The sequence below is a fragment of the Armigeres subalbatus genome, chromosome 2 (assembly GCF_024139115.2).
Source record: "Armigeres subalbatus isolate Guangzhou_Male chromosome 2, GZ_Asu_2, whole genome shotgun sequence".
In the NCBI taxonomy this organism is placed as follows: Eukaryota; Metazoa; Arthropoda; class Insecta; order Diptera; family Culicidae; genus Armigeres; species Armigeres subalbatus.
The window spans coordinates 276,940,877-276,965,937 of NC_085140.1; the positions used below are offsets into that span (position 1 = coordinate 276,940,877).

Here is a 25,061-nt window from a genome sequence, read left to right on the forward strand (position 1 = left end):
AATATTATTCTTTCTTCCTTTGTCCTTCTTCCTTCTTTCTTCTTTCATCATCCTTTTTCCTTCTTCGACCTTTTTTCAGACTTTCTTCTTCCTTTCTCTTTCCTTGTTGTTTTTTCTTCATCCTTATTTCATTCCCTTCTTTCTACTTCTTTTTACCTCGTCGCACAACAAAGTCGTACCGAAAGGCTATAGGATTAGTCCATAAAACAACTTTTAATAGAAGGCCCGGATATCCTTAGTGTTACATACCGATCGACTCGAACACGAAGCGAGTTACATTCAACCCGAAATGCGGTCCCATTTTTTGCTATTGAAAATTGATCCGATCGGACATTGCATTTCGAAACTATTGAAATTTTTTTTTCCCAAGAGTCCCTTGGAAAAAATTTCAGAGTCGAAAAAAATGGTTTTACCAAGGATGGTTGCGATGCATATAAATAAATATAAAAGCATGCAAATCATTGCGATCCATTGCCCTAAGTACTTCTTTCTTTGGCCCTTCATCCATTTCCATTGTTTTTGCCTATCTCGTACAATACGAACGTACTCCGAATACGAACTTTTTATAGAAACCTCGGCGACTGATAGTGTTATATATCAATCGACTCAGTTCAACGAACTGAGCGAATGTCCGTGTGTATGTGTGTGCATATGTGTGTGTGTGCACAAAAGCTAGAAAAACATTCGACAACTTTTCATATAGTAATCCTTAACCAGTTTTCTCGCAACAAATTTCATTCGACATGTGACAAAGCCTAGTTGATCACTATTGAATTTCATAACCTTCAACCGTTGTATTTAAAAGTTATGAAGAAAATGGTACATCGAACCATATTAGTACCATATAAGGTGGACGTCTTGGCTAAATTCGAGAAAGGCAGTATCGCTACTCGGTGATTTGATTTTGTCTTCCTTGTCTTCCTCTTTTTGCGTTCTCGAAAATTTACGAGCATTAAAAAATGAAAAAAAATACTGTACTTGTTTAGATTTTTGGAATCATAATTATTACTATTTTATTTTACATCTAATAAAGGTTGCACTAGTCATGGTGAATATAGACCCATGCAACTACTTATCCCATCCCACTAACAAAAAGCCCTCCTGTGACAACTATGAAGATGCAGTGGTGGTTTCGGCCTCTAACTAAAAACAGATGTCACTCCAACATTTCTTCCCTTCCCAGATAACCGTAAGAACATAGCCGGCACCGCTATTGCTACTTCTGTGTCCTGAAGTCACCTGTCCATTAAGGATAACGTGATAAGCCCAAGCCCTAGCTATTGGTTGTACAATTTCAAGTTTTTTCGGTCAACAAACTAAACTCAAGCATGAAAATTTACAATTATTCATTGCCAATTTTGATTTATTCATGCAGCTTTTTATTTTATTTTAGTTTATTTAATTTCAGTTCATATAATGTAAAAATATGTTTGTGTAATTTTTAACTGATTTATTGTATTTTTTTCTGTTATTATGTATAATAATTGTTTTAATTCCTTTATTTATAATTTTGCAATTGAAAGTTACTTCTTATACTCCTTTCCCTCAGGTGCATATCAGCGATAGATGCTGGAAGTAGCAGAAACGGGGAACGGCACGATCAACTCCCAAGCACCACCGTTGTGCAAAGCTATAGTCAGCAGTGGCGACGACGACGGATGAGAATAACGGATTGTCTTATTTAGCCGCGGATGCCTTCCTTATTTGGTGCAGTTGGTTGGCTCTTCGGCACCCGTCACTATCCAATCCAGCTAAATGCACAGGTTTCAGAATATAGGAAGCGAGAAACCGGTAACGAAGGTCGTTAAACCGCACGATAAATTGTTACCTCACTGGTTTGATTTGGTTGGTAAGAACAGAACAGAAGATCAGCTGTATAAAGCGATTTTTTCTTTAGAAATTTATGACATTTATGCATTATAAAATCTAATAAGTCAAGAAATTTTGTGCTACATTCTTTCAACATATCCTGCCCATCATAACCGGTCTGAAAACATAATCACAACTGTGAGTCCAGAATAGCTCGCACTATTCCTTTCATTTTCCCTACTCGATTTATATTTTTGTCACATTAGGATTTTTTGAGTGATTTATGTATCATTGTATTAGCCTAAAACAAAGCCTAATCCTGTAGAATCCATTTATTTTGTGCAAACACTAACAACATCTTTGAAGCTGGTCATTTCTTAATTGTAATAATATTTATTCATTTGTGACACCAATGCAATTTAAAACAATTAACACAAGTTTTTTAAGCTAAATTTTCTATTCATTATCAAATTATGCACAATTATGCTGAAAACTTTATTTTACGATAGACTTGTTTCGCAATATGGAATCCTTTGTTCGACAACGCAGTCAAATTGCGTAGCCAATGTCGTTATCTAGTAGCTTCGCTTATTCCAACTTTCAACGTGACGTTCATCAGTTTCATATTTTCTATTATTAATATAGGCATCGAAATCATCTTACTTCCTATGCAACGTTTATTTCTATGATGGTGGGTTTGTCTTTGGTAAAGTTTTATTTAAACTATATCGCAAGGCAATAACACTTCTACGTATTCCAACAATCTCGTAACTACATACAACGTTTCAAGTTCAAAATTACCATTTGACATTTTTAACCGATTGATAATGAACTTAACGTTGCACAAGCCCTTTATTAATTGCCCTCACTTGCGTGCGGTGTACGACTTGAAAAAAAACTTGCCCATTGTTAACGTTCGGCTCAGTGACACGTCCGTTTTCTGGTTTACCAACCAGTCACACGATTGCTGTTTTCGATTTGATTTGCAACTGTATATGCGTACGCCCACCGGTAATAAATTATACATTCATTAATTTACTAAACATTTGAATGAGTGTGTCACACGAAGCAATAAATAGGAGTTTGATCCGCATCGCATCCACTCCAATGAATAAAATAGCTGAAGGGCATATGCTTTTTCAAGCGCCAGTTTCTCGTATACCCAATCGTTGCCATCGCTCACGGCGGCGGTGGTGGCCGAAGTCCAATTCTATCGATTCGTGACCAGCCAATATCTTATGAATCAAAAGTATTTAGTCAGTCTAACCTGGCCGCGCAACGTTCACACAATGTCAGCCTCTGCGCGATTACAATGCGGCTGTGCGTACATTTGTCGCGACGTCATTTGCCATTGACAATGGTTTCAGCAAATTGAAGCAATTATTACTGCAGTCGCAGCAGCAGCAGCAGTTGCTGTTGCAAGCATTGCTCGGTTTCCATTCACTAATAAAGCACAGAGAGGCGGCAAGTTCCTGTCGGCAATGCCGCATACATAGGTTGGTAGCTTCTGGCTAAGACGGGGTAGCGCCTCAGAGAAACATTTATTTTTACTTTACTGCATACTGCATCAGTACACCTGTATCATGTTTAGAGATACGCTTAACGATACGTGAAGAGTTTGAGGTCTCGGTCATATGGTATAACACTGACTGGTGCGCGGTGATAAAAAAAATAGCATACAACAGAGATGTGTATTGTGTATATGCCTACTCGAGTACCTTTTAATTTGAATATTTCAATCTATGTTTGAAATTTGTACGATGCAGCTTAGCAGTTGAATGTATTTGCTTTAATGTGACATGATAATTTAGTCATTTTTTTTTGTGTTTATTAAAGAGGACTTACACCACTAGATTCATTCGCCTAAGTCAATTGCCAACAGTAAATGATAACAATTCGTCAATAAAAACTTTACGCACAAACATGAAAATGTAATTGAACCGTTTTTTTAGAAACTACATATGTGAGATATTTGACCAAAATTAGATTTTTATATATCTTGAATAGTTTGAGATTTCTCGATTAATCTAAACTTTTAAAGCTTCCTAAATACCATCTGAATTTTGTTTGATTTTTTTGTAATTTTTAACAACTTATTGTTTCATTGACGCGTCGCTAAAGATCCTAATCGTCTAAAACCAAACCGTGTAAAAAAAACCTGGGTGTATGTACATTATACACGCCCTTTGAAGAGCAAATGTGGAGCACTACTAGTATTTTATGAACTAGAAGTCACCCAGGGAATCGAGTTTTATCTATAACTATTGAGCTGCATCGAACAAATCGGAAGATTCAGATCAAATTTGTTCAAAAACAGTTTTTTTTCTCGAGATTAATGCAATTTTGCAAACAAATAATTCTAATATTATAATCATGCTTGACCACAACCAGGACAAAAGGTATTAAAATGTGGGTACTCAAGCTAGAGTTAAAGCACAAAACATAGTTGGATTTTTCAAATGCGTCAACTATTATTAATCCGACAAGGGTACACAGATAAGAAATGATGTGGTAAATGGTAAATACCTCAGCAATGTTCAATCGATTTGGATACTAAGCTTAACAGTTTTTCTGGAATAAAGAATTTCGACCATTGCTATTTTCTGAAAGATCAGAAATATCCATAAAAATAGTAAAATTTAAAACTTCGAGCGGTTTTTATTGAAACAGCTTTCAATGAATTTTCTGAATAACAGGAACCATATTGGGAAGGGAAAAGGGATTTTCATGCGAATCGAATCGCGAAGTTTGCTTCATCAGCATTTCTGAATTCGAAAACAAGGTGCATCTCAAACATAACACATAGGGTAACCGTACCCTTAGTGGAGGTAGCACCAATAGTGGAGGATGTGGGGTTTTAATGAGATTTATCATATTTATACACTTTACGATGGTTTCAGTTAATGCGTCGTGCTTCAAATATCCTGTTAAATGCAACTTATCTTAAGATTTCACTTGTTCACTGTTCAAAATCGTACATCGGCTATTCGCTCAACTCCCGCAGAATACCTTCTAGTGCAATATTGAACAACAAGCAACATCACCTTGTCGTATTTCGTGGCGAAATTCGAACGAACTGGTAGGGGAAAATACATATTCTTGGCAGTCTAAGACATTCGCCAAATTTAATGATAAAAATAATGGATAATAACACTAAGGGCAGACTTCTTCACCCCCGCTTAGTGCTTAAACCAGGTTTAAACGTATGGGTAAGCACCGCTTAAGAGTTAAGCGAAGGTGAAGAAATCGGCCCTAAAACACAGGTATAATTGAACTGGTATACATTTGTATGCTGTTTCTTTGATGGTTGGTGTTCACTAAATATGACAGCTTTTACTACAAACTCAGTAAATTTAATATAAAGTAACAGGTCAACATTTCTTCTATTGGCATAGCAATTTCTATTATCAGCAATGAATTTGCTCCCTTTAGCAACTAGACATGGAAGTAGAAAATTGGTAATGTATTGGTGCCAAGTGCTGGTTGTTTATATCCTCCAGTAGTAAAATTCGACACAGTTGTTTCATAAGGGCCAATGTCGCAATGAGCTCGAATGGAGAAAAATGGGTTCGAATGTTCCATGACATGTTTTCAATTATACTTCGAAAAGTAGATGGTATTTCAAATGCTAATAGTTTGCATGAAATACATCCATATCTAATCATAGAAGCCACATGTAAATAAAATTTACTTCGGATTTATTTCGATTTGAAAATGTGATTAAAGAACTAGTTGTCCTTTTTTTATAACAGTGTACACTTGCGCCCTTCAGAAATGCGCCATAATGTTTTTCACAACATCCATTTTCGCCCAAATTCCACGCCCGGCTGTCAACCTATTTGTCATTATCGCCTGTTTGCATCGCCCCGTTGTGTTTTCAAAGTACCGTTTAGCCCTTTTGCTCACATGTGTTTTTGATGCAAGAACGAAGTGTCATAATGCGTAAATTAAAGACAGTTTAGCCCTTTTGCTGCCATGGAGAAAACGGGGCGCAATCGCACTAAGAAAAAAATGCCAACGGAAATGTAATATCGCCCTTCTGTATTTCTTCGTTTTTACAGCAAAAAAACAACATTTTGTACTATTTTTAATATGCTACATATAGTACATTTTCAGGAGGTTCGATCTATGACATAAACTCGATTTGTTTACATTTGCGACTTCGGCCCTTATGAAACAACTATGTCGAATTCATTCATATTAATCGGCTGCACGCTCATCTCGCTCCACTCAATTTTGGAACAAACTTTATTGTTTATCAAAACTGGCTTAAAACAAATCATGATTTTTAAGCCTCGGCGTCAATTTTATGTCATGTAGACAGATAGGCAAAAACATTTAAACACATTGTAAAACAAATTTAACCCTTATGCGGCCAACAAAAAACAGACGTGAATGGCAGATAGCGTACCCGTGTAGCCAGATATTGACATTTTCATAACTTTTACAATTTTCAATCTATTTGAATAATTTTGGCCATTTTGGAGAAGGGAACTTATATGCTTTTTGTCCGCTGCCAAGATTTACATCTTTTGTCTTTTGTAATGCCTTAGAGCAGAGCTTTAAGGTGATTATACAATCAAGCCATGTGGTGAATTTTAAATTCACCACACGGTTTTCTACTCCTATTATCAAAAGTTCAAAGCTAGCGCAATAATTTTCGTACAATGCTGAAATTAAAGTCGATTGTTCAGCATAAGTAAGCAAACGATCTACGGATGTTTCATCCTCATGGGCGTTGTGGTTCTCTCAATTCGTGCTCTTGAAAAATCACTAGAAAAAGCACGTGGTTTCCAAGATGGCCGATTCGTGGCTTTGTTGTATAACCACCTTAAATATCTGAATATTTTTTATGAAGCCCATCGGCCTTCTTTGTCACTTCACTTCTAAACATATTCATATCGGCTCTGCACCGCCAATTTTCAGAATGAATATGGGTCAGTGAGTACTTATTAGAATTTCACAAATAATTAAATAATCGTGAAACTGAACACACGTTTGATGATTTAAATCAATACTAATACACGCATAGATCTAATCCCGATGTTCAATTGAGGGGCATTTTTTAGAGGCAAATGTCAATATAATCAAAGCTAATTATGTTTTTTCAATCAATTGATCAATTGAATGAATCTAGGAAGAAGTAAACTGAGTAAGTCATTCTATGTTTTGAATAATCAAAACACGATTGTCGAAATTCGGAGCGAATGTGCTTCATGAAAGTGAATATTTTATGCTCTGGCTTACGGTCTACACGCGTAAGCAAAAGTCTATCAACCAGTTTCAAATATACAACTTGCTCTTTGCGGTCCTTGCTTATCCTGATATGTTTGTTTCATAAAAAAATCATGGTGATTGTGTTTAAGACACGACCGCTCGACGTAAACTACGTTAAACTAAATCAATACACATAAGAATGAATTTTTGCCTGTCTGACCTTATAGCCAAGGAACATTTGTATGTAGAGGTTTTTGGGAACGATGAATATTCTTATGATGGTTTTAGACCCCTCCTCTTCTGGAAGGGGGACTCCTATACAAATGAAATACAAATTTCTGCTTTAATCGAAAATTAATCTTAAAAATGGAATCCAAATTTGCAAATTTCGAATACTTAAATTTTCAATTTTAGGTGAAACGAAGCTCATCGGTTCGGGTAGTATAGTATATTAACAATATGTTCCACCTCGTGAGTCTTCATATGTTGAATGTCTGTCCTATCCAGCCGATGGAGCCACCCCATTCTTACACTACATTTCACAGTTGAATAATAGATAATACCCTAAAAGTAGGCAATTATTTATGGTTGAAATGCGCTATGTAGGAACGGGAATGGTTATGATTTATTTGATGAGCTTGGAAAGTATTGGCCCTGACGGCAGCACGAAAACAAAATGAGGTCTGGGTGGTGCTTTTTTATTTCACCCGGCAAGGCATATAGGACGTCAATTTTAAAATGTTTATTAAAACGTTAAAACACGTTTTAGCCAAAAATAGTTGAATTTTTCGGTTTAGAAATTTGATTTTCTTTTAGATCGGCAACACGAAAGTTAAATTAATTCGATTAAAAAACATGTGTAGATAAGTAGCCTAAAATGTAGTTTTCAAAAATTCTAAGCCTACCTATTCAAAAGCTTTCAGTATAACTCTGTTAAACACACTTTAAAAGCAATTACAAAAATTATTCCAAGGCGAATTGAAGTTGCAAAAGAAAAACGGTTCTGTCAGCCACATAAGGGTAAAAATACTAAGGTGTTGCTATCACTTTTGATATAATTCATGGTCTGCGTAAAAGTCTGAATAGAAGCATTTGCATTTTAACACTTTTTTTTTGAAATAAATGCCATCGCCGCATATTTTCTTCGTATTTTTGCTAAAATCAAATCACATAGCGTGTGTTTGATATACTCACAAACACACTCTCTCGCTCTATTCCGAAGTGTGCTGCTGTCAAAGAAAACGAACAGTCCCGATTTTATTTAGTGAAACATAGAGCAAATATTGCATAAATTTGCTCTTTGTGGTGATAATCAAATGGTGATAAAGTGTAAAAAATAGTTTACGTACTTAATTTGTTTTGTCATACGAAATAAAGAGGAGAAAGGCGATCCAAAAAAGTAAGTAACAGTTTGATTTTCGTGCGCTGCTTTCTTTGGCAATGCAATAATGGTAAGGATTTCGTAGGTGCAAATTTGTTTCGGTGATTAACATATCAAATATTGCTACTTTTACACAAACAACTTTACTATGTCTGAAACTTGATTATGCATATGTACAACATGTGATAGATTTAGTTCGGAAAAGGTATTGGAGGGTAACCGCCCCTTCGGTGGGGTTTGATCCCACGACCCCAGTTCGCATGACAGGTGCTTTCCCTACTAAGCTACGAAGGACCTCCGTCGTCCACCGCAGCTTAGCGGGTACTGATGAAACCAAATTCCCAGCACCAGGTACCAGCCGATCTCTCGCAATACATTTTCAGAACTAACTCTCTCAAATGTATTTTTGTACACATCATGTCAACCAAGTAGGATGAGTATTTAATATTGTCCGGCTCCTACACACTTGCTTCATCAGCAACGGCGCTCAATGAAGTAGGGTTGTGTGAGGTTGTGCCAGTTTGGTCGTCAGATCCCAACACGACCACACAAGCGAAGAGAGATCGCCACTCGAGATCAGTACATTCAAAGTTAATTGCCTATATGCCGGGTATTAAGCCACCCGGAGTGGAAATTAATTACTATGTCTGAAACTTGATTATGCATATGTACAACATGTGATAGATTTAGTTCGGAAAAGGTATTGGAGGGTAACCGCCCCTTCGGTGGGGTTTGATCCCACGACCCCAGTTCGCATGACAGGTGCTTTCCCTACTAAGCTACGAAGGACCTCCGTCGTCCACCGCAGCTTAGCGGGTACTGATGAAACCAAATTCCCAGCACCAGGTACCAGCCGATCTCTCGCAATACATTTTCAGAACTAACTCTCTCAAATGTATTTTTGTACACATCATGTCAACCAAGTAGGATGAGTATTTAATATTGTCCGGCTCCTACACACTTGCTTCATCAGCAACGGCGCTCAATGAAGTAGGGTTGTGTGAGGTTGTGCCAGTTTGGTCGTCAGATCCCAACACGACCACACAAGCGAAGAGAGATCGCCACTCGAGATCAGTACATTCAAAGTTAATTGCCTATATGCCGGGTATTAAGCCACCCGGAGTGGAAATTAATTACTATGTCTGAAACTTGATTATGCATATGTACAACATGTGATAGATTTAGTTCGGAAAAGGTATTGGAGGGTAACCGCCCCTTCGGCACAACCTCACACAACCCTACTTCATTGAGCGCCGTTGCTGATGAAGCAAGTGTGTAGGAGCCGGACAATATTAAATACTCATCCTACTTGGTTGACATGATGTGTACAAAAATACATTTGAGAGAGTTAGTTCTGAAAATGTATTGCGAGAGATCGGCTGGTACCTGGTGCTGGGAATTTGGTTTCATCAGTACCCGCTAAGCTGCGGTGGACGACGGAGGTCCTTCGTAGCTTAGTAGGGAAAGCACCTGTCATGCGAACTGGGGTCGTGGGATCAAACCCCACCGAAGGGGCGGTTACCCTCCAATACTTTTTCCGAACTAAATCTATCACATGTTGTACATATGCATAATCAAGTTTCAGACATAGTAATTAATTTCCACTCCGGGTGGCTTAATACCCGGCATATAGGCAATTAACTTTGAATGTACTGACAAACAACTTATTCAAAAGAAACCTTAGACTTGAAATTGTGTGATTGAATTGAAATAATGTTCATAAATAGTGTATGTTCGCTGGAAAACGCAAATATTGTTGAGGGTGCCAACAACTGTCGCACCCTGCCAATGCCGTATTCTACCCTATATTCCTCCACAATCTTCACACAGTTTTGCACACGTATGCCGCCTTTAAATCGATAAACAGATATAGCGTCAGGACCTGATATTTGGCGTTTTTGCAACTGCCGTTCAGTAGAGATGCGGTCCGTTGTCGAGGAGATGCCGTTAACAAGGCCTGCTTGATAACCTCCTACGAACTATAGGAGGCAGACGACGCACAGTGCTTTGTCCCTTGGACAAAAATGGAAAAATTGACCCTCGTATTTAGTCGAATCAAGTAGGCCATGATATTAACATATGTTTCAATTATGCTGTATGCGCATTAGTATCTTTGTGAGGTCACTGGGACGATCAAAACAATTCGTGTTTGTAAACATTTTCATCGCTGAAAGTGGATGATTTATCACCTGTTAGTGAAAAGCATCTTTTGCATTGCCTAAGTTTTCGAACGGTACCTTTCACTGTGAAAATCGATATGGAAAGCGTAAAATCAAGTAATTAAGATTCAATTCAATGTGTTTCAGTTGGACATATTTCGATCATTGTGATAAGTACAGCTTCCAAGTCATGGGCATGAAGTTATATAGGAAGAAATAATCTACAACTTCAAACAACTTTTTAAAAAAAGTACATCAAAACACATCTCTGAAAATCTCACCAGAGCTCACTTATGGTATTCTTAAGAGAATGGAAGTGATTCCAGCTGCTCTTATTTGCTCTATTAATAGCTATTAACGATTTTCTGGGTGATACTCTTGCGCTCAATAACATAGATATATACAAACAGTAGCTTTCCGTTGATCCGTCCCAACGAAAAGCTCATGTGTTGAAGTTTCTGTCGGATTTATTTAACCCAGATGATTTCTCCGAGAAACTTGAAAAAGAACTAAAGCAGTTTTGCAACTTCTTTTGTTTGAGAATTGATCAAAAATGGTCAAAGAGCTTTCGATCATCCGATAAATTTGAGAAGCAAAACTCTCACTGGTTGTCTTCGTTGGTAAATCTTCCGAATCCAATCCGAATACAAATATTGAAAGAATTGCCGAGTCTTCATTCCACATCGCGAAGGGAAGACCTCAAAAACCGTTTCAGGAATGTTCAAATAAAACAAAGAAGACCTCATCAATAATAATGAACCTGAGGAGCTAGCATTTGCGGCCAATATAATATATCAAGTAGTTCAAGCGCAAATCAGCGGCGTTATGACAGCGGCACAAGCACTGGCGTTTGACTTGACATTGACTTGGATTTATCCGTGAGAAAGTTTAATCTGCTTCGAAGTACTTTAAACGAGGTACAGGAAAATCTGCTTCCTAGCCTTTAAGCGTTGAAACGTCCGCTGAGGTTGATTTGCACGACCTAATGAATTGTACCTCGCTAAGCACTATGCAGCAACTTTCGGTAGAGAGCTCAAGGACGGTAAAACTTGTATGCAAATGGGCTTTTCATGGAAACTCATGACATAGCACCTACACACAAAAATTTTCGAAGGCTGAGAGCTCAGATGAGAACCTGCTTGTCGTGGCTCTAGTTCCATTAAAAACAACACTATCCTCTGGTCAAATCCGCGGTCAAATCCAGCTCCCAGTCGAACCATTACTTACTTCATAAAATGATATTGATTGTACGTTTCAATAACCATGGCTCCGTAATGTGTTATACACGCCTGAGCCTACAAAATAAACGAACTTGGATTTTTTTTACAAATTTCAATGATTTCTGATACCGTCGTTAAAAAAACAATTCCTCAAATCATTTTTAAGGATATCCTGATTCTACAGTATAAAACATGAGAGCTGGCGTTTACGTCACTTTCGAGATGATCAATTGGAGATTGGCAATTGTTGTGATAGAAACTTTTATCATACCTCATATTTTTCGTAAAAATATCCTGATTCTTTGAGGCATATCGTTAAATCTGGCGTTTACGGCATTTATGCAATTATCTATTCAACATAGGTCAATTACGCAAATATTAGTTTTTATCATAAGTGACAATTTTTCCAAAATGGATCTCGATTATACGAAGCATATTATATGGTATGAAATTTGGCGTTTAGGTCACTTATGAAATTATCAATTTAACATAGGTCAATAATGCAACTAGTAGAAAAACTAGTTTACAACCATTTTCCCAAAGACACCATTGAGTTAGAACGTGTAGAATGTAAGTTATGATTTTTGTCCCGTAGCTCCATACGTTCAAAGCACTGTGCGACGCAAGATGATTTGGATAGTATTTGAAATAGTGATCTCTCGAAAGTTCTCACACTCCAGCATGTCACCTTTCTTGTAGATGGGGCATAACGCCCCTTCCTCACAATAAAAAAAACTTTTTGTTACGATCAATTACAATACAGTTGACCGGCTTGGTCCCGGGCAGAAGCCATGAACAGCATAACAAAACATGATATGAACTTGATTGATATAAGAGATAAAAGAACAGGCAACAATATCAAAAATTTGCACCGAAATATAATTTAAAAAATAAAATATGCTATAGATAAGAACAAGCCAATAGCACTTGAAATTGATCACTTCTTACAAATAACATAACTTGATTTCCTCATGATATTGTAGTGCAAAATATTGATATTGTCATCTAATCTTTCATCTCTTATATCAGTCAAGTCCATATCTCATTTTGCTATCTTATCAAAATTTCATATTATTGAGCTATTATCGGCTGCTCGGGACCGTATGGCTACAGCATCTGCTTCATACGCAGGAGGTCGTGGGTTCAATTCCAGGCCCGTTCAGATGCTATATAAAAGAAACCTGCGAAATTAAAATGGCTTATCTTCTTCTTCTCTATATATAAAAATGAGTTTGCATTTCCTTGCATAACTCACGAACGGATGAACCAATTAACATAATTTATGTACGTTTCGGTTTTGTTTTATGAAGAACTATGTTTACCCAAGCAACCAGAAGTTCAGATTTTACTTAAATTTACTCTTAACCGAACTAATTGGTTCACTATGGTTCACATCAAGTTCCAAGCATCCTAAACGGAACTTTAAAGTTCACTTTTACGCTCCCACCATACGAAAAATTACTTAAAATGAGAGCTGATTAAGCCAAAATAGCCCTTCTTATCCGAACTTCTGGTTGCTTGGGTATAGAAAGAAAACAACATGATTTTTTCCAGAAATAGTTGTAAAATCACGAAAATGCAAAAAAGTTGGTGAGTAAGGAAGAAGTTTAAATCGATTGTACATAAATCGATCTACAGTGCGGTGCTGCAATATTTGATTTTTGAAAAGCAAAAGTGCTCGAACCGAGCAATGCAGGGTCTGATCTGCAAGTTCCAGCGATTCCATGAAAAAAGAATAGAGCCGAAAAAAATGTTCTCCGATTTTGCTCAAAATATGTATGAATGATCTCTACTGAAAATAATTAGACCCGTAGTTTTTTTGTTTCGGTCTTAGGGTGGGCAGTCTCAGAATAAGGCGTTCCAAAAAAACGGCGTTTTAGAAAAACCAATTGACCGATTGCATCCTTTTGGCATGAATGAAAAGATTTTCAGTTAGGGATTTAAAAAAATATATCGCTTAGGAAAAATGGTATGTTTTAAGATGTTTAAATTATCATTTTATTTTCAACCTTCTGGACCACAATGACTGTATTTTTGTTTAATGAAATTTCAAATGTTTTTAACATACACGTAGTTTTATTTATTTTTTATTAAAATCAATTATTTATTTATTTATTATTAAAATCAACAGTGAAAGCTTTATTGTATTTGGTCAGTTACGACCCTAGCAGCACGCGTGTTCCACATGGATTACGACAACTCAATTTAGTCACTATAAAGTTGCTGCAAACATTTTTTCTGACATGTGGTGCTCGATAACTTCAATTAACTGATTCAGTTCCAGCATTTTGAAGTGATGGAGACGCATGACCGTTCGTTCCTTGCGTATATAAGCAAAAACAGAAAATTTAAAAAAAAAAATGTAGCTCAAAACAGCTTGGTGAACCTTTCCATTTTTTTACTGTATGTGTAAAAACGTATGAATTTTCACTTAAAAAATTAAAAAAAAAAGTACAGTCGTTGTGATCCAAAAGGTTATGAATAAAAAAAATCAGATATTTTGATTATTTAAACATCTTAAAGCTTACTATTTTCCTTAAACGATATTTTTTCTGAAATCTATAACTGAAAATCTTTTCATTCGTTCCAAAAGGTTGCAAATCGGTCCATTGGTTTAAAAGTTATGAAGGTTCGAAAACAATTTTGGTTTTTGAAAACGCCGTTTTTCGTTATATAAATATGTCAATGTTCTATTCTGGTACAAAAACAATCCTTTGGAATTCCGGAAAGAATCTGTCTGAAAAAAGTCATCTTGGATTAAGATAGGAAGTTCAACGTGAAGCCCAAAATGATTCGGTTTGAAAGGCCAAAATAATTCCGTTTTGCAGTGCAAGAGGATTCCGTTCGGAAGTCCGTTCCGTTCTTTTAGGATTCCGAACGGAATTATTTGGGATTGAGAACAAAATCCTTTTGTGCTTCCGACCAGCATTCGATTGGGCTTTCGAACGAAGCTCTTTTTGGCTTTCAGATAGAATCTTTTTGGACATTCGAATGTAGTTCTTTAGGACTTTCGAACGGAATGCTTTTGGGCTTCCGACCGGAATGCTTTTGGGCTTCCGACCGGAATGCTCTTGGTATTTTGAAGGAATACTTTCGGAATTCCGATCGAAGCCGTTTGAGCTTCTGAACGGAAAACTTATTGGCTTCTTAAAAAATCATTTTTAGATTCCATACAAAAAAAAAACATTCGGTTTCCCAAAAGAACTCAGAAGCATTTAGATCGAAGGCCTAAAGAACTCCCGATCGGAAGCACAAAGGATCTCCTTTCATAAACCCCAAGTCCGTTTCGTTCTTATAGGTTTACGAAAGGAATTATTTTGGCTCCCGAACGGAATCCTTTAAGCTTCCGAATGGGGTTTTTTGGGCCGCTGAACAGAAATATTTTGAAATTCCTTTTGAAAGCTCAGAATGATTCCGTTCAGAAGCCGAAAAAAGATCCATTCGGAAGAACAAAAAGATTCGGTTTGAAAACCCAAAAGTATTTCTGATAAATGTCGGTTATTAGCCCATTCCGTTCTTTTGAGTTTCGAAACGTATTTCGTTTGGACTTCTAAACGGAATTCTTCTGGGTTTCCGAACGGAATCCTTTCCGACATTTGAATCAAATCCTTTTACACTTGCGAATAGAACGGAATCCTGGTGAGCTCCCGAACGAAGCCTTTTTGGCTTCTAAATGGAATCATGTTGGACTTCCAAACAAGAGTTTTAGGACTTTTTTAGGAAGCCCAGAATGATTCCGTTCAGAACCATAAAAGAGTTCCATTCGGAAGCCAAAAAAGATTAGGTTCGAAAGCCGTAAAAGATTCCATTCGGAAGTCCAAAAGATCTCCGTTTGTAAGCCTGGGCTTCCAAATGGAATCCTTCTGGGCTGCTGAACGGAATCCATCTTGAATTCAGACGAACAGAATTCTTTCCGACATTCGAACGCAATCCTTTTGGACTTGGGAAGGGAATACTTTTCGACTTCCGAATGGACTTCTGGTGGGCTTCCGATAGTAGCTTTTTTTTGTTAAACTTCCGAACAGAATACTTTTGTGATTCTTTTCAGAAGCCTACTTTACGACTTCCGAATGGAATTCCGATAGTAGTCTTTTTTGAAAGGCTTACTAACAGAATAATTTTGTGATTCTTTTCGGAAGCCCAGAATGATTCCGTTCAGAAGCCTAAAAGAGTTCCATTCGTAAGCCAAAAAGGATTCGGTTTGAAAGCCCAACAGAATTCCGTTCGGAAGCCGAAACAAATTCCGTTAGTAAGACCGAAGGTCTCCATTCGTAGGCCTAAGAAAAGTCCATTCTGTTCATTTGTGCTTCCGAACGGAACTCGTTGGGCTGCTGAACAGAACTCTTCTAGGCTTCCGAACAGAATCCTTTCCGACTCCCAAACAGAATTCTTGCGAACAGAATCCTTTTCCACTTCCGAACAGAATCCTGGTTGACTTCCGAGCCTAGCCTTTTTTTACTTCTCAACAGAATCATGTTGGGCTTCCAAACAGAATACTTTTAGGATTCCTTCCAGAAGCCCAGAATGATTCCGTTCAGAGGCCTAAAAGAGTTCCAATCGGAAGCCCAAAAAGTTTCGGTTCGAAAGACCAAAAGTAGGGGGAATGACGGCTTTGGCAGGTTTTGTTCTATTATTGTCAGGGGTTTTTTTTATGACTGATTATGCTCATTTTTTTTTTTAATTTGGCCTAAACATTGTTTGCATATCAAAGAATATTGTGGCCAAATTTCATAAAATTTGGTCGACAAAAACCTCCTGAAAATAATAGAACAAAATCTGCCAAAGCCGTCTTTCCCCCTATTCCATTCGGAACTAAAAAAATGTTTGTTGGTCAAAAAAAATCCATTCCGTTCTAAAGAGTTTCCGAATGGAGTTCGTTTGGGCTTCTAAACAGAATTCTGGAATTCGTCTGAACAGAATTCTTTTGGGCCTCCGATCGGAATTCTTCTGGGCATCAGAACGGAAGCCGTTTGGACTTGCAGACCGTTTGGACGAACAGAATCCTATTGTAATTCCTTTTGGGAACCCAGAATGTTTCCGATCATGAGTTTAAAATAATTCCATTCGGAAGTCCGAAAATTTGGTTCAAGAGCCCGAAACTATTCCTTCGGAAGACCAAATCGATTCCGTTCGAAGGTCCAAAAAAAACTCCGTTCGTAAGCCTGAAAGATGTCCATTCCATTCTTTTGGGTTCCAGAACGGAATTACTTGAGCTTCCAAGAGAATTCTTTTTAGGCTTCTGAAAGATTCCGTTCTTTTGGGCTTTCGAAAGAATTCTTTTTAGGCATCTGAAAGGAATCATCTTATTAACTTCTTAATAGAATCCATTTTGGATTTCGATTCCATTCGAAATCCCAGAAGGGTACAGTTCGAAATCCTGAAATACTTTCGATCGAAATTCCAATAGATCTTTGTTTAATCAACCCAAAAAAGTCCGATTCGTTCTTTTGGGTTTCCGAATGGAATCCTTCTGGACTTTCATACGGATTTTCAGTTAGAAAATGGCAAATTAACAGTTTATCTTGGTAGACCTCAGAGCGTAGCATTTTGGGCTTCTGAACAGAATCTTGTTGGGTTTCCGAACAGAATTCGTTTGGGATTATTTTCGGAAGCCCAGAATTATTTCGTTCAGAAGCCTAAAAGGATTCCATTCGGAAGCCCAGAACATTCCGTTTCGGAAGTACAAAAGTTTTCCGTTCGTGAGGGAGAAAAAAGTCCGTTCCTATGGATTACCGAACGGAATTACCTGAGCATTCGAAAAAAAATCCTATTGGGCATCCGAACGGAATTCTTTTGGGCTTTTGAAAGGAATTCTTTTGGGGCTTTCGAACGGAACCCTTCTTTCAATCCTGTTGGGCTTCCGAAACATAATCTTTTTTTCAATTCCGTACGTAATCCCAAAAGGATTCTATTTGGAGGCCCAAAAGGGTGCAGTTCAAAAGCTTGAAAGACTTGCAATCGGAAGCCAAGAAGATCTTCGCACATCAACGCAAAAGAAGTAGGTCTGGGCTTGCGAACGAAATTTCAGTAAGAAAATCGCATATCAACGATTTGTGTATGTGAACAAAATATTATATATTGTAAATCTATAGAATATTTAACACGTACATTTGTTGTGACAACCCGAATTAAATTCACAAAACTACGTGGTTTTATTTCTTTGTTCTACAAAGCTAACTACATTATTTATAATCAAAACCAATATCGGTATTCAAAATCCAATATTGATACTTTGTTAATCCTATATCGAAAATATCAATAAACACAACCTCATCACTGCCCAAGTGACCAATAAGATATCCAATCGCTTTCAAGATGTTGAATCACATTGCACCATTCAACGAACCAAGAAGCGACTGTGAAACCTGTTAAATAATGAATAAATATAATAAACATCGAAGATATTTTGACTGTCATCGTTATTGATACATCGCTGGAAAACGGTTTTATTACTACATGCTCAACAGAAGCTTATTGCCATACGGTGACTCTTATTGCGAAACAAGATTGACCTGACGAGCACGAGCTGTAGACGCTGTTAGGTTTTACATTCACTGGCGTAAGTGAGCGAATCTGATTGTATCAATTTGGTTGTGACTGAATCTCCACTACTCTCTTACAACATTTGAGGTGTTAACAACAGTTCAGAGCTCTGGGTTTTTCAAAAAACTAATAAGAAGGCATTTCTCTCGGCAGTCAGTATTTGTGTTGATTCCCCGAATGTTTCCCACCGGTCAAATCCAGCTACCGCCTTATTAACACCATCAGAATATGTACCTTCAATATGTAGCGTTCTGACTGCGGACTATGAACTCAAACTTGTAATTTTACCTTCGCTTGATCGATTAAAGACAAGATGGCAAATTATACACATTACCTTAATAGAGATGCTTGTCAAATTTAGTTTCTTTGAAATATTTTTTTTTAAATAAAATTGCTCTCAGTTACCTTTAAGGTAGCGTCACACCTCGGGAATTTGGTCCGCGGATTTTTTCCCCTTGTATTTTAACATATGCGATGATTTCGGGATTTGAGCACGGAACATCAAAATTCCGGCCCCATTTTAAATGCACGAGGACCAAAATCCGGCGGAAAATTTTCCCGAGGTGTAAGGTCCTTTAACCTGAATTCGTTTATAATCAATCACGCTTCGTCACAATACACTGCATAGTATGTCAACCAAAACATTAGCAAACAAAACATTACCGCAGCAACAGTTGAGGTAGAGAATGATACACATCACCGTGTTACAAATCATATCAGATCCCAGTCGATATGACTAAAGCACATATCACTCAATATAGTGGAATATTTTCGATAGATGCCAAAACAAATAAACCACCCGATAAATTGCCCCACATAGAGTTATCCGGCATTCCTACCTGGTTGCCACAAAACCCCTTCGTGTTTTGCATACAATTTCGTGATCGACTTACCTCGATGTGTTGTAATTCCCGAACTAATCCAATATTTATCGCTCTATCAGCCCGGCAAAACGGTTGCTCCGGACGATATGTGCTGTGTTTAAATAAACTGGGTAAAGTGCGTAAATTTTTCGTTCTGCTGATCCGTACGTAGGAATGTTTTCCTGGACTATTTGTTTTCTTTTCCGTTTTCCCCCCTGTGGGAGTTGCTAGACTGTATCCGCCTTGATTATCTCATCCAACATTAGGTCGGTGGAACAAGATTCACTGTATTGCACACTGCACTTGTTTGGTTGCGAAAGAAGAAAAAATCGTGCGAAACTATGCTTCTTTTGTTGATGCTCTCTCTCCAGTTCGCCGCCGGAACGTATAAATCATGCAAATATTCACACTACTTCATTCCACACTGACATTCTTTACGAACGGGGGCCCCAGATTTCTACTCTCGGTGCACCGGTTAATGCTTTTCCGCTTACTATTGCTTCACGTTTTCCGCGCCACGATTTTTCCATCCAACAACGTTCGCACTTGGTTTTGCACCCACTTTGGTTTCCCTTCACACTAAACACAACATGCGGTGGGCTTTTCTTCCACCAATGCCTTTGCGGGTCTACCTGTATCCAAAGAGAATGTCGAGAGGAAATTTAGCCTTGGACGAATAGATATGTACCAATTTTCCGCAGCCGCCATTGACTGCACCACACGGTGCTTCCGGAGGCTCGAATCGGTGAATGAAAACGTTTTTGTTGTCGAAAATGTTGATTTTAGGTGAATATGCACGCACTAATTACTTATACTTCAGCCCAATGCATAGATGGACGTAAAGGGACCACTATTGAGGGACTGATGATTACGCAGTAACCATCTGCTAGTGAAATAACTAATCGATATTTGTTTTGTACGCTAGACAGCAGTGCTATTTTTCATCGATAACCCCGGAAATCATGTCAGGTATCTGATAATGGAATATATTTAACTTCCCAAAGAGCCGACGGATTTCATAAAAACCGATGCGTCACGCTGCGCCGCCGGCCTTTTTTGACATCAAGCCGCTTCTTTTCAGAAAGTGTCCAATCAAATTTGTAGAAGTGTACTTTTTGCAATACAGCATTATTGCGATACTACAACTAAGGAAAAAATGCAGAACTACCAATGAAAATATGGAAGACTTTCCCATAATGAAATTCGATGAAATTGATAGTTTCGAGAAAGCTTCGGAGAACGTGAAAAAATCGAAGAATCTACCGTAGAAATTTTCAGATTCAGTTCTAATTCTGGGAAAAATTCGGAAAAAATGAAAATTCCAAGGAATTTGAACATAAAGTCAAGTTGACATTTTTCTCTGGTCAAAACACTACTGTTGTGGCGGATTTTTAGTTACTTAATTTTAATTGTTTTTTTGAACAAAAGTCGTTCATCATGTTTTGTAAATTATAGCAATCTGACTAACATTTCAATTTTGTGTTTGATAGTCGCTTCTTCTTCGCTGAGATTAGGGAGAAAAGGTCGATAAACAAAAAGTCGTATGATAAACGGTCGAGAGACAACAAGTCGAAGGAACAAATGGCCGAAAAGAACAAATGGACTTCCATCTCCTCCCTTCTTTCTTTCTTCACATTCTTTTCTTTTTCATCTTCCTTTCTTCCTTCTTCTATCTTTCTTCATCCTTCTACTTTCTCCTGACTTCTTTTTTTCCTTCTTCCTTCTTCCGTTTTTTCTCTGTCTTCTTCATCATTTTTTCCTTCTTTCTTTTTTCTTCTTCCTTCTTTAATCGTAATTTATCCTTCCTTCCATCCTTCTTTTTCCTTCAGCCTACTTCTTTTTTCTTCCTTCTTTCTTTTTCCATCTTCCTTCTCCCACCTCTCTTTCCTCCTTCTTCCTTATTCTGTCTTCTTTCTTGCTTCTTCTTTCTTTTCCTCTCCTTCGTCCTGCTCCCTTCATTCTTCCTACTTCCATCTTACTTTTTCTTTCTTTATCCTTCCTTTCTTTTTTCTTCCTTCTCCCTTAATCTTTCTTCCTTCTTCCATCTACTTTCTTCCTTCTTCTTTTCTCTTTTTTCTTCCTTATTCTTTCGTCCTTCTTTCATCTTCTTCTTTCTTCCTGCTTGTTTTCTCTTTCTTCATTCCTTCTTCTTTCTTCTTCTTTCTTCTCTTTCTTCCTTTTTCCCTCTTCCTTCCTCCTCCCCCTGCTTTCTTTCATCCAACTTCTTTCTTCATTTTTCCTTCTCTTTTCTTCCTTCTTCCGTATCCCTTCTCTCTTCTATCTTATTCCTTCTTCCTTTTACATTGACCATTCTTCCTTATTCCTTTTCTTCCATCTTCTCTTACCTTTTTTTTCGACCATCTGTTCCATTCGATTTTTTGTCACTTTCGACCTTTGTTCTTTTCGACCTTTTGTCCTTGCGACCTTCTGTCCCTTTCGTCGTTTTGTCTTCTAGATCTTCTGTCCTTTCGACCTTTTGTCTTTTGACATTTTGTCTTTTCGACCTATTGTCCTTTCAATTTTTTTTTGTCATAGATTCACAGCAGGGAGCCATCATTTATGAAAATGAAAAAAAAGTAGCCAAAGGTTTCTGCCTTGCGGAACTTCAGAGTTATTGGATAACAGTTCTGCTTCCAAACAATATATTTTTACACTTACTGAACGATTTCGCAAGTAGGGTCAGACCACGCTCCTTGACGATGCTTCATCCAAGTCACTTCAGAATGACAAGTACAATGCCGTGATCCACAGTATCCAAAGATAACTTCAAATCCATATATGCAGCATCACCTGCCTTGCAAAGTCCATGCTCCGAACGAAAAAAGAAGTAAACTGCACCAAATTCGTGGCTATAAAGCGCTTCGAATTAAATAATAAATAATAATAAATAAAGCTCGAATAACATTGTTTCAAGCAGAAGGAAGTAACACCCCAATAGTTTCCCGGAGGCCCGCTGAATATAGAGATTACGAGCATCGCAATACTGTCAGTTCGCTTCCAACATTTTCCATCATGGTCAGCTAGGCTCCTTGAAGGCTTCCGAGGCTTCCGAACCTCTTGAAAGGAGGCTTCCGAACCTCTTGAAAGGAGGCTTCCGAGCCTCTTGAAAGAAGACTTCCGAGCCTCTTGAAAGAAGGCTTCCGAGCCTCTTGAAAGGAGGCTTCCGAGCCTCTTGAAAGGAGGCTTCCGAGCCTCTTGAAAGAGGCTTCCGAGCCTCTTGGAAGGAGGCTTCCAGGCCTCTTGAAAGGAGGCTTCCAGGCCTCTTGAAAGGAGGCTTCTGAGCTTCTTGACAGGAGGCTTCTGTGCCTCTTGAAAGGAGGCTTCCGCGCCTCTTGAAAGGAGGCATCTGCGCCTCTTGAAAGGAGACTTCTGAGCCTCTTGAAAGGAGGCTTCCAGGCCTCTTGAAAGGAGGCTTCCAGGCCTCTTGAAAGGAGGCTTCCGAGGCCTCTTGAAAGGAGGCTGGGGCCTCTTGAAAGGAGGCTGGGCCTCTTGAAAGGAGGCTTCCGGGCCACTTGAAAGGAGGCTTCCGAGCATCTCGAAATGAGGTTTTTGAGCCTCTTGAAGGAGGCTTCCAGGCCTCTTGAAAGGAGGCTTCCAGGCCTCTTGAAGGAGGCTGGAGCCTCTTGAAAGGAGGCTTCCGAGCCTTTGAAGGAGGCTTCTGAGCCTCTTGAAGGAGGCTTCTGAGCCTCTTGAAAGGAGGCTTCCGAGCCTCTTGAAAGGAGGCTTCCGGGCCTCTTGAAAGGAGGCTTCTGAGGCCTCTTGAAGGAGGCTTCTGAGCCTCTTGAAGGAGGCTTGAGCCTCTTGAAAGGAGGCTTCTGAGCCTCTTGAAAGAAGGCTTCTGAGCCTCTTGAAAGGAGGCTTCCAGGCCTCTTGAAAGGAGGCTTGAGCCTCTTGAAGGAGGCTTGAGGCCTCTTGAAAGGAGGCTTCCTGAGCCTCTTGAAAGGAGGCTTCTGAGCCTCTTGAAAGGAGGCTTCCAGGCCTCTTGAAGGAGGCTTCTGGGCCTCTTGAAGGAGGCTTGAGCCTCTTGAAAGGAGGCTTCCAGGCCTCTTGAAAGGAGGCTTCCAGGCCTCTTGAAGGAGGCTTCCGAGCCTCTTAAAGGAGGCTTCCAGGCCTCTTGAAAGGAGGCTTCCAGGCCTCTTGAAAGGGTGCTTCCAGGCCTCTTGAAAGGATGCTTCCAGGTCTCTTGAAAGGAGGCTTCCAGGCCTCTTGAAGGAGGCTTCCGGGCCTCTTGAAAGGAGGCTTCCAGGCCTCTTTAAAGGAGGCTTCCGAGCCTCTTTAAAGTAGGCTTTTAGGCCTCTTGAAAGGAGGCTTGAGGCCTCTTGAAAGGAGGCTTGAGGCCTCTTGAAAGGAGGCTTCCTGAGGCCTCTTGAAAGGAGGCTTGAGGCCTCTTGAAAGGAGGCTTCCTGAGCCTCTTGAAAGGAGACTTGAGCCTCTTGAAAGGAGGCTTCCGAGCCTCTTGAAAGGAGGCTTCCGAGCCTCTTGAAAGGAGGCTTCCGAGCCTCTTGAAAGGAGGCTTCCGAGCCTCTTGAAAGGAGGCTTCCGAGCCTCTTGAAAGGAGGCGGTCGAGCTGCTTCGAAGAAGGCAGCCGAGATGCGTAGAAGGATGCTTCCAATCCTCTTGCAACGAAGCAACCGAGCATTTTGTTTCGATCAGGTAGATTGGATTGAAGATTTCAAAATTTGATAATTCGACGTTTTGTCTTTTCGATATTTGTTCCGCAGCCCTTCGTACACTGTGCTGTATTTTAAAGAAAGGATAAGGCGCGCTTATGGATGATGTGAATGCCGGGGTTTCCTTTCGTGTCGTTTGGAATCGGATTCAGTCAGAACTGTCGAATCAATCGAGTGGCACAGATTACACAATGCAAACTAATAGACATAAGTAGCAAATATTTATTTATGCCCTGTGCTCTTCAAGTGATTGATGAAGTTGAGAGTGAAAAAAATTAATGAAGAGAGAAAAAATGCAAAATTTTCAGCTGTTTGGCAAATTCTGCTGTAATTTTTTCATTAATACTCCCTGAAAATGCTGAAGAGAGGCAAAGGAACATTTAAATAAAATATATAAGTTCTATAATTTGACAAATTAATTATAGGGAGTGAGTGCTAGTAATGGACCCCGTGCGTATAATGGACCCCCGAACAAAAACCGAGAGTTTACGCTTGAATCTACAATTTCCTGCAAACTTCCATAGGATAAAGTTGCTTCACTTATCAGGGTAGTAGTTCCATACAATTGTTTTGCACTGGGAGACTGAAATTTAGTTATATTAACTAATTTATGAATGTAAACGCACTAGAGGGTCCATTACTAGCACAGAAGAGGGGTCCATAATAGGCAACAGGAACATGTGGAAATGGAACATGTAAATCAAATGGGGGGACCATAATACGTATGTAAACAAACTCGATGTTGCGTATTATGGCCATAATAGGCAACCTGGCTACATAATTTTAAAATACATATTTTAGTAGTAAAAATGAATGTTTTACCATGTGTTATGTACGAAACGCGATGCTGATACCTGTTGCTTGTCATCTAGTGCTGCAGAATGGCAATTTGTCATTAGTCTTACTCTAGCGAAGCGATTGTAGTAAGTTTCCGTCGTTAAGGGGTCCATTACTAGCACTAACTCCCTATGTGCTTTCACTTTAATTTTTAACGGAAATTTTCTCATTTTTAAATAGAAACAACAAATCAACAAGGACAAATTCGCAAGCCTCATTTGATGTTGGTGTTTTGCATAATCACGCATATCTTCATTTTCAATTTTCAAAGTTTGAAGCACCTTTGTTTTTGTTACAAATTTTTCAATAGATCAAAAAAACACTTAAAATTAATTGCAGTTTTTGGTGAAGTTCACCTAAAT

General features: G+C 38.6%; 2 protein-coding genes across 2 annotated transcripts in view; one reads left to right on the forward strand and one right to left on the reverse strand.

The window, feature by feature from the left end:
• Positions 1-25,061, reverse strand: part of LOC134212280 (protein gustavus-like) — a 748,069-nt gene that overhangs the window by 722,401 nt on the left and 607 nt on the right. Inside the window, exon 2 of the mRNA XM_062689991.1 lies at positions 19,223-19,824. The gene's annotated coding sequence lies outside the window, so the exon portion shown is untranslated. The remainder of the gene's footprint in view (positions 1-19,222; positions 19,825-25,061) is intronic.
• Positions 1-25,061, forward strand: part of LOC134209746 (uncharacterized) — a 64,210-nt gene that overhangs the window by 32,031 nt on the left and 7,118 nt on the right. The gene's annotated exons all lie outside the window — the stretch shown is intronic.